Raw genomic sequence first — 10279 nt, 5'->3', positions numbered from 1 at the left:
GACCCTCAGCACATGGCTTATGCTGAGGTCAGGCCCTTACAGTAGTTCTTCACACAGGCCCCCTCCCAGGTAAAAAGCCCCAGGGAAAAGAGAGTTCTGGAAAGGTGCTCCCAAACAAGTATCATCTTCCCAGACCATATCTTTAAACAATATCATCAGGGACTGGCTGAGTCAGATAAATATTCATGACCTAGGCCCAGATTCACGTAGGGCGTCGTAACTATGTGCAGGCGTAGCGTATCTTATTTACGCTACGCCGCCGCAACTTAGAGAGGCAAGTGCAGTATTCACAAAGAACTTGCGTCCTAAGTTACAGCGGCGTAGCCTAAATGGGCCGGCGTAAGCGCGCGTAATTCAAAGTAGGCAGGTCGTGGGCGTGTTGTATTTAAATTAAGCGTGACCCCATGTAGATGCATGGCCGAACGAACGACGCATGCGCGCGCATGCTCTGTATCACGTCGAATTTTTAAATTAAATTACGCCCGCTCAATGCTTAGGCGACGTGGACGTAACCTATGCCCAGCCCTATTCACGGACGACTTACGCAAACGAAGTAAAATACGACGCTGTTCGTACGTTTCCGACTTCCATACCTAACATGACTTACCCCTGCTTTATGAGGGGTAACTTTACGCCGGTCCGACGCCTTACGTAAACGACATATCTTGATACGCCGGGCGCACGTACGTTCGTGAATCGGCGTATCTAGCTCATTTGCATATTCAATGCGGAAATCAACGGAAGCGCCACCTAGCTGCCAGCGTAAATATGCACCCTAAGATACGACGACGTAGGAGACTTACGCTGCTCGTATCTCGGCAACTGTGAGTTACGACGGCGTATCTTACGAGCCGTCGTAACTCCTTTGTGAATCCGGGTCCTAATGTCTAATTCCTCCCACACTGATTACTGGAACCTCCTTCCAACAGCAGGCTGAAGTAATCAATCCACCAGGCTTAGTGAAAACATACAGAACCCAGAAAAAGGTAAATACCAGCTCAGATAGATTACAGCCTAGGAGCAACATTTTTTTCATTCATTAGAGCAGCCTTTTTCAAGCAGGGTGCCACCAGGTGTCTTCAGGGGTGCCTTGGCAAAATGCCTAAATATTACCCAAACACTCTATTCAAGCCAGTGGCTGAATCAATCCTACCTTTAAGTTACACAGGTTTTCATTGTGCACCATGACAACCTTCTAGCCGCTGGCATCCTAACAACCAATGAGATCACCGGTTAATAAGAAGAATGTCGGGTGCCTGCACAGCATCCTTGTTTTCCCCTCATGCCCCTCTCTGTCAGCACTTGGGTTACATTTGCTGAATGAGGGAAACTGAGGAAGAATAGAAACACTGGAATAATATTCAGAACCAGTGTGCAAAGGTGTATTTGCTTTGGAAGATTAACCACTTAAGGGCCACCTGCTATAAATTTTGCGCAAACCAACCGATAAACGCTTATTGCGATTTTTTTTACCAAAAATAGGTAGAAGAATACGTATCGGCCTAAACTGAGGACATTTTTTTTTTATATATATTTTTGGGGGATATTTATTATAGCAAAAAGTAAAAAACATTGCATTTTTTTCAAAATTGTCGCTCTATTTTTGTTTATAGCGCAAAAAATAAAAAACGCAGAGGTGATCAAATACCACCAAAAGAAAGCTCTATTTGTGGGAAAAAAAGGACGCCAATTGTGTTTGGGAGCCACGTCGCATGCCCGCGCAATTGTCAGTTAAAGCGACGCAGTGCCGAATCGCAAAAACTGGCCGGGTCCTTTAGCTGCCTAAAGGTCTGGGCCTTAAGTGGTTAAAGGGGTTGTAAAGGTTAATTTTTTTTTTCTAAATAGGTTCCTTTAAGGTTTCCTTTGATTTCCCTTCTAAATGTTTCTTTTTTCTTTGTCTGAATTTCTCACTTCCTGTTTCTCCTCAGTAAACTTCACACCATCATCCGAGCAGGGGTTAGTCAGCCAGAACAGCTTACTGAACAGCTTACTGAGGAGGAACAGGAAGTGAGAAATTCAGACAAAAAAAACTAAGAAAAAAAAACATTTAGAAAGGAAATCGAAGGAAAAAACCAACAATGCACTAGCTTAAAGGAACCTATTTAGAAAATAAAAAACAAACCTTTACAACCCCTATAAATCACCTCTAACATTGGGTGTGCTACATGTGTGGATGTTGCTGCAATATGTAAAACTATTTATTCAGTTTTTTACATTTTAGAATGGGGTGCCTTGATATTGTGCGTGCAAAAAGGTTGAGAAACACTGCATAGGAGACACAACTGAAAAGAGCAGGGTTGCTACATTTGTGTCTTTTCATAATTTATCTTTTAATCTTTATGCTTTTGTTACCATTATTTTATCATCCACCATAACCATTCAATCAAAACCAAAACAGCACTGTACTGCTTGCTGTTCATCTGTTGGCCATATTTTTTTCCATTCTTGTTCTATTCTAAAGCTCAAAATTTAATTTCAGGGAGCATTTTTCCCTTTCAACATTACATTGTGACACAAAGGAAAAAATAATCTGTTTGCACAAATTGTTAGTGTAACATTAGGATGAGTTCAAATCATGTTTGTATAGACAGAAATAAGCATGAAGACAACATTTTCAAAAGTTTGCTTATGTATTTCATGCTCAGTAACGCAGCAAACACAAATGTCATTCAGGTCATCCAATATATTTGGGACCTGGGAATTGATTAGGGAGAGTGAGCATTTTTATTTACTTGTTGATTTATTTATCCATTTAAAAATGTTTTAAGATTTTTTTTTCACTTAGGGGTCTGAATACAGTTAAAGAAACCTCATTCAACAGAGAGTTATCTCCGCAGTAACATACCTCTTTTGCCGCATACACACGATCGGAAATTCCGACAACAAAACTTTGGATTTTTTTTCCGACGTATGCATATACACGGTCACACAAATGTTGTTGGAAATTCCGACTGTCAAGAACGCAGTGACATACAACAGGGCTTAAAATTTCAAGTCTAGACCTACTAGCCAGGCAAAAACCTTACTCTCCACCAGTTGCCCCACCAAACCTTGCCCAGGTCGGCCCCCAACCCCGCCCCCTTAAAGCTTATGAAATTACATTTTTTTTTAGAAAAAGAGAGCACCCCTTACATCAGGGTCCCCAGAGAGCCTCCCCTTACATCAGGGTCCCCAGAAAGCCTCCCCTTACATCAGGGTCCACAGAGAGCCTCCCCTTACATCAGGGTCCCCAGAAAGCCTTCCCTTACATTAGGGTGACCAGACATCCCCAGTTTCAGGGGACAGTCCCCTGATTGAGGACACTGTCCCCAGACAAAGTTTGTCCCCAGTTTTGTCCCCGGGCAATTTCAAAGACAGTCAGTGCAGAATAAAAAAAATAAAATGGAATTACACCATTATCTGTGCCCCTTTCTGATGATCATGTGCTGGTCAGAATGGAGTAAATATTTCTTCAGTTTGGGCGCATGCCTATTCATCTCCGCTCGCATGTTCTTCTGCCTTGGCTCAAGTCTCGGCCAGCCGCCTGCTTGTTTATCTCCTTGCCTTCCCTGGCGGAGTGATCTTCCTCCGCTCCCCACCCAATAGTAGCCGGGGCCCCAAGAGTAAGAGTTGACAGGCTGTGAGGGGGGCGGTGGCGACCAGAGAGTCGCTGATTACCGCCTTTACTAGTAAAAAAAAATATGTCCCCGGATTTACTTTTAAAAATCTGGTCACCTTTTTTTTTAATTTTATTTTTTATATTTTTAAAGTGTATTTTGTGCGTGTACTCGAGAGAGGAGCCGGACTGCAGGAGTTGGGAGTAGGCAGGCCTCCCCCAGAGGCAATCTGCCACCTTTTTCCATGCCCCGGGTGACAATGGTGGGTGTGTGAGGGGGTCCTCCCACACAGCCCGCCCTACCTGCTCCTCTTTGAAGCCCAACAGGGCAGAGGGACTCCCTATAAAGGAGTGAGAGGATTAGCCCGCTCAACCAGCCCCGTTAGTCCTTTGCCTCTCATTTTTTTAGAGACCGCGTGGTCAAAGTGCGTGCATGTTAACCCAATTTCGAGTGCGTGTAAGTGTGGTGTTTTTTGTGGGAGGGGGGTGGGCGTACTAAGCGCAGGCTTACCTCGCATAGCACACCCACCGGGAGCCGGGCTGAGACCACCAAACTCAATTCACATGTAGCTGAGACTGGGATCCGAACCCCTAGCTGCAGAGGTGAATGGCTTGTCAGCGCAGTGCCAATCGCGTTGAGCCACCGCAGCTTACATCAGTGTCCCCAGAGAACGCCCCCTTACATCAGGGTCCCCAGAGAGCGCCCCCTTACATCAGGGTCCCCAGAGAGCTTCCCCTTACATCAGGGTCCTCAGAGAGCCTCCCCTTACATCAGGGTCCCCAGAGAGCCTCCTCTTACATCAGGGTCCCCTGAGAATCCCCCTACATCAGGGTCCCCAGAGAGCCTCCTCTTACATCAGGGTCCCCAGAGAGCCTCCCCTTACATCAGGGTACCCAGAAAGCCTTCCCTTACATCAGGGTCCCCAGGGAGCCCCTCTTACATTAGTGTTCCTAGGTCACTTACAGATTTACCTTAAGCTTAGCTGGCGGGTAGAGATGTGCACTGTTGGCAGGCCTCTCCTTCACGTGTACGCCACGGCGGTGGAGAGCAGACCTCTCCTCGTGTCTCCCTCAGCGGAAAAGATCGGACCTCTCCTGCACCTGTCTCCTTAGCGGCGCTGCCAGTGTTATGGCGATGCCGAAGAAGCTGGAAGTTGAAAACCGGAAATCGGCTTCAAAATGAGGCTTGAAGCACAAGTGGAATGCAAATCGATCCCCGGGGCCTGGGGATCACATTGCAAGCCACCCGCTCTATCAATAAATGTGCAGGGCATTACTGTGCTCGCCAGAAAGAAATGTACCCTTGCATTTGGGCAGCGGGCAAGCGGATTTTTCAAGCCCTGACGTACAACACTACGACGAGCCGAGACAAATGAAGCTCAGTTATTCTGAGCATGCGTCTAATCGATTACGAGCATGAGTAGGATATTTGTGCGTCAGAATTGAATACAGATGAACTTTTGTTGTCGGAAAACTTGAGAACCAGCTCTCAAATCTTTGTTGTGAAATGTCCGATGGAGCCTATACACGGTTTCCAAAGGCCACTATGTCTGGCTGACTCTTTGCTGTATAGTAGTAGAGTCCAACCCATCCGGTAAGCGTATTTCATCCACTACCTAGCTTGATGTGATTGTGATCCTCATAGAGTGCTACAGACAACTTGTACACCTGTTGTATCCCAATCAACGGATAGCAGCTCATCTGTTTTCCCTGCACCTATCACTCAATTGATTTCTACTTTGAGATATAGACTTTTTTCTTTGCATCAAGCACTGTTTGAGCTACTTATATATATATGTTGGTGGTTCATGTATATGCACTCTTATACGAATCTTGTCACCTCACATGGTACCACATATTCTGGAGTTTTTGGTTTTTAGCGCTACATTTTTTGTTTACTATTTTTGCTGGCTTTGTTTGTTTGTTTGTAGCAGCTAGACACTTCGTTTTTGAACTAGCGCAGTTTTTTCTTTATTTTTCTTTGTTCTGACACATTATCACTGCTGCTTTTCATTTCCTTTGTGATTACAATGGATGTTTTTGAATATAGGGCATCAAGGTCCTTTAACCCTCAAGGGGTGTTTACCTCCAGTACTGGAGACAGTGAGATAAGTGGTTTGTTCATCCGCCTTAAAAATGTGATGGTCTCGGAGTTGCATCTCCAATGGGATGTTGCCTTCCTAGACCAATACATTAAGGAACAGATGGTCCCTAGAGGCCTGAGATGGGATTTATTTCCACAACAGGGTGAACTTGACATTGACCTATGGTACAAATACTTCAATGATGCAGGCTTGAAATTGATCGCCTTTCTGATAGAGAGAAAGCAGGCAAGGCTCTCTCTGTTGGACAAGGAGATTAGAGAGATCAGAGATAAACTTGTACCGTCCATTACAAATCCTGAATATACCACCTTGTCCACTGGCCTAAAAACACATCTTGAAAAAGAAGAAAAAGACCAGAGAAATAAAAAACAAAAAAAATACAATCGGGATGTATCTGATTATACTACCCAATTGGTTTTTAACTGGCAAAAAAAGATGGCCAGTAATGGCAATTCTGCAGAGAATTCTCTTGCTATGGAGGTACCACCTATTGCAGGTACTATTCCCGACAGGAGATTATTTTACCAACCACCTCCCTCTACCCCTCTGCAGACATCTACTGTACACCATTCTGACACCAATGGCAACAGAAAGAATTTTGTTCCACCTAATCGTGAGGGAGGACGTGGTAGAAACCCCAATAGAGGGAAAGCCCCTTCCCACCGAGGAGGTGGTCAAAATTATGGGGACAGGAGTCATACCTATCCTAGTGGTCCACAAAATGGGTGGTATGATGGTCGGGGAAGACCTAATGGGGAAGGCCCCTTCCATCACACTCCCATAAGGAAACAAGGCTATCCTACTTATTCCAATACTGATAGGACCTATGATACACAGTATGAACCATATTCCCATTCAAATAGGAATGATTCTGACGAGTATCATAGAATGCCTTATAATTACCATCCTGATGGCCCTGACCAGTCATATGATCAGGGTTTTCACGGACCCACCCCTCACACACCCAGAAATTTAAGACAAAACGAGGGTGCAGAGGGGGGAGGCGCTTACAGCGCAAAAAGAAAAAGGACAAAATAGATGCAGGAATTTTTAATTTAAGCTCAGTCAAACTTTCCGAACATGAACAACAAGTATTAGGCAAGGGGTTAAAATTTGTTCCGCCCAGGAAATTAAACAAGTTCGCCACCTTTATCGATATACAAAAATTTGTAAGGAAATTGAATATTCAACGACACTTTTTGGGGACACCTAGTCAGGATCCGGTTGGTTCGGGCCAGATAGGCTCTGTGCCCACTGGATCAACTGACAGTTACGCCACCAGTTCTACTGATAATGTTACCCATTCTGGATTGTCAAATCCATCTTTATACAATCCTCCGAGTACATCTTCATCTATTAATGTGTTCAGGAGTTTAGTATTGGAGGACTTAGACAAATTATCTCCAAAAAAGTTCTATCAGGATCCATCCATTGAGGCAGGTTTAAAAGCATTATGCCTCAGGAAGGATCTTGTTATCCGCCCCGCCGATAAGGGGGGGGGATCGTTATACTTGACAAAGTTGCATATATTTCAGAAATGAATAGACTACTTGAAGATCGGACCACATATGCCATCTTACCTAATGACCCTACCACCAAATATAAGAAATTGTTGGTAGATATTGTGAAGGAGGGTTCCTCTTTACAAATTCTAAACAAAAAAGAACTAGACTTTTTGGTACCATTGGCTCCGAGAGTCCCCATTATATACTACCTGCCGAAAGTTCACAAGAATCTGACTAATCCCCCTGGACGACCCATCGTCAGCGGGATCGATTCGGTGACTTCGCGGGTAGGGAAATATATAGACCATTATCTCCAACCTTTGGTCAAGTTAGTGCCCTCATATCTTAAAGATACAGGAGACACGATTAGATTGTTGGAAAAGATTCGACACCAGGGAGACATCCTACTGGTCACAGCCGACGTGGCGGCACTTTATACGTGTATACCGCACCATCTTGGGCTGGCTGCTGTCGAGACTTTTCTGACTAAAAACTCACTGCTCCCCATTCTACAGAGAAATTTTATAATGGAACTTCTGGTATTTGCTATCAAGCATAATTACTTTTGGTTTCAGGGGGTTTTCTATTCCCAAATCAGGGGTGTGGCAATGGGGGCTAAATATGCCCCCAGCCTAGCAAATTTGTTCATGGCCCAGTGGGAAGAGGACGTCCTCTATGCTCTTAGGAGACCTGAGCTTCTTTTATGGGCTAGGTACATAGACGACGTCCTCTTCCTCTGGAAGGGTGATATGGAATCTCTAGATGCTTTCATGATTCAGTTGAACGACAACAATCGGGGGATTGTTCTGTCCTATGAGGCTAGCCCTACCTCAATACACTTCCTGGATCTGGAGATATCCACTACCCATGACAAATTGGAATTTAAAATGTATTTCAAACCCACCGACCGGAATGGTTACATTCCGGTCGATAGTTGTCACCACCGTAGGTGGTTAGAATCTGTCCCTCAGAGTCAGTTCATCCGTCTTAGGAGGAACTGTACTAGGGACAGTGACTTCCACCTTCAGAGTGATATGTTAAAAACTAGATTCCTTGATAAAGGGTACGAGCCCGCATTGGTTGACAATGCTATCAATTTGGTGTCTGCAACGGATAGGACTTCCCTCCTACAGGTTAAACCTAAGATGGCTAAACATGATAGCTTCAAGTGGTCTTTTTTCACCAGTTACTCCATCCAACACAGTGAGATTAGTAAAATCTTAAATCGACATTGGAAAATCCTTCTCAACGATAGGATTTTGGGGCCGTCGCTACCAGATAGAGCCGGCATCATTTTCAGGGGTGCCCGCTCTGTTCAAAGCGACATAGCTCCCAATACTATCGATCCCCCAAAGAAGATATCCTTCTTCCCAGAGGCTAATGGATTCTATCCATGTCGCTCCTGTAATGTTTGTGTCACCAACACCATAGTCAGACGTAAAATAGACTAGTTTTCCTCTACAGTGACAGGTCGGATATACACTATGAAGCAGTTCACCACATGTTTCACTAGCTTTATCGTATATCTTATAACATGTCCATGCAAATCTCAATATGTGGGACGGACTATAAGAAACTTCTCCATCAGAGTCAACGAGCATATAGCTTAAATCCGAAAGGGTTGTCCCAAACATACAGTCTCACGGCACTATCTCGAACACCATAACTCTGACCCTAAGGGATCATTGTTTCAGGTGATCGATAGATTCGTCCCCCACTGGAGAGGAGACTCCAGATTAAGGGGCGTTTCGAGACTCGAGACTTTTTGGATACACAAGCTCAGGTGCTACACCCCTTATGGCATGAACGTTGACTGGGACATCAACTGTTTCATTAACCAGGGGTGAGCATCCTGAGCTTGTGTACCCTTGTTATATCATTATACCTTCATGTTCTATGTCTATTCATTTCTCCATCAGTTGCAGAAGTAGATTCAATGTGGTGACCATCTGTTATTCATGTTGACTCCCCATTATAATTTTGATCTATTTAAATTCCTCTCACATCACAGTTCTGCATTGTGGGTGGTCCCTGTTGTCCCAGTCTGGGCGGGCCAATTGGGGCCATTCCCACAATGCATATAATCTCCTCTATTTATGTGTAAAGGTGCTGAGGAGTCCCCCACATGCCTTGTTGGTTGTTGCCACATCTAGGTGAATTGTTTGTGTACTGCAGTGCTCGTGTAGTTGGAGCACTTGATATTCGTGACCATACTTGGGGCCATCCCACCAGCCAGGGGTACTGCCATGTCTCGGGCTGTTATGGCTTGTAGCTCCGAGCACCCTCTCCGATCGGGGGGCGGGGATCCGATGCGTGATGCGCTGTCAGGTTCACGGCGCTAGCCGATTGGAAGCTGCGTCTATGTGATCCGTGCCCGCCTCCCGATTGGTCTGGGAAAAGTCTGGCCGCTGGTTGGACGGTGCGGTCAGAAGCTACGCCCCTCCATATCCCATTGGTGTGAGCATCGCCGCACATATGATGGGTGTGGAGGTCAGCTATAGGTGCTCGTTGATTGGCCGCCTTGGCTCTATGCTACGCCCCTATTACACCTGATTGGTGCACGCGCAGACTGTCAGTAACAGCGCTGTACCGATCTGTGACAATTTGGGGCGATCGTTTGTAATCTATGAGCCCAGTGGGGTCTTTTAGCCCTAAGGATGGGCGCCCTTACAAGGAAGCAGTCTGTGGATGCTTAGTGGGAATACCTGTTAAAGTAATGTCTGTAAAAACAACATGACGGCGCAGTGTCCCCGCTCATAGAATTATGAGAGGTTCCTCATCTGGTGACACAGCAGTAGCTGTGTTATTTATATACTTTTATTTTTATTTTTATTTTAATCATAGAATGTTGCAGATGATTGCCTCTCATGGATATGATATGTACAATATGGTGGTATTTGTTGCATTTCTATGTGATTGAGGTGATATTAGTATGTGATGTATACTTGTTTAAAGAATTATTTCCTTTTATATCATGTCTGTCACAATGCACATCTATTATATCATATCCTGTTTTAGGGCACCACCCTGTTGGGGGAGGGCCCTATAACCATTTTGTGTATTTAAGCGAGCAA

Source organism: Rana temporaria, chromosome 7, assembly GCF_905171775.1.
Source record: "Rana temporaria chromosome 7, aRanTem1.1, whole genome shotgun sequence".
NCBI lineage: Eukaryota > Metazoa > Chordata > Amphibia > Anura > Ranidae > Rana > Rana temporaria.
Note: the sequence above shows the minus strand (reverse complement) of the source record.